We start from the raw sequence: 1,059 nt of genomic DNA on the forward strand, positions 1-1,059 counted from the left end.
GCCACAAGTAGCATGAACGTATCAAGCATAGACTAATGCCACCAGTGCTGACATCACAATGATACACTATGCTATTCTGGAGCCCTCTGGCCTAAATTAAGAACCACCAACTAGACATGAACCTTCCCTTAAAAGACTATTAGAGTAAGAGATTACAAAGCACACGCACGTACAATTCATAGACAAAAAGCGGTATCATTTCATTAGTATGAAATCATAAGGATTGGGGTTCATTTAGCTGTCACAGTTTTGCTGTGTTAGGGGAAGCTCCTTTTCTTGCTTTCACTCATTAAGTCTAGCTGACGATCAGATGTATTTTCTCTGCCCATGTTCTCAGCAGCTCTCTCCATGGCCAGCATACAACAACCACATCCACCTCACCCTGAGAAAATGTAACAGCTGAGACACTGAGGTTCAGAGGGCGTGTGTGGGACAATGAGGACAAAGTGGGCTTGGACATCGGACAGGTCAGCAGAACACACTCACACCAGTGACTCACTACAGACAGACATTTGTACGAGGAGCAGCAGTCTGGCAAAGTGGTTTTGCCAGATCGCATAAAATTACAGATTCTGTCTCACTCTTACCCACTGTTTGTTTGGACAGTAATACAGGGTCATCCATTTGAAAGGGACCTTGGTTGTCAAGGGAGAATTTTAGAAAAAGACATTTTAGAAATGCGTAGCATAAACTTCTTTAAAGTTACTTTATATTTTGAGTTACTCTTTAAATAATTATATAATTTGATTTCCCAGTAAATTATTTTTTAAACAAACACAAAACAATATTATAGGCTTTAAAATTCTTTCTTTAAAAGTTACTGAGGGAGATGGACATGTTTGAAAGTAAAGACAATTAAATAGTTTATTATTCAATGGTGCACTCTAAAAAATGCTGGGTTAAATACAACCCAGTGCTGGGCAAAATAGGGACAAACCCAGCAATTGGGTTGTTTTGACCCAGTGGTTGGGTTACTACCCAGAAGGTTGGGTTAAACATTTAACCCAACCGCTGGGGTCAAAACAACCCAATTGCTGGGTTTGTCCCTATTTTACCCAG

The sequence above is a fragment of the Sinocyclocheilus rhinocerous genome, unplaced genomic scaffold, assembly GCF_001515625.1.
Source record: "Sinocyclocheilus rhinocerous isolate Xijiao unplaced genomic scaffold, SAMN03320098_v1.1 scaffold72, whole genome shotgun sequence".
NCBI lineage: Eukaryota > Metazoa > Chordata > Actinopteri > Cypriniformes > Cyprinidae > Sinocyclocheilus > Sinocyclocheilus rhinocerous.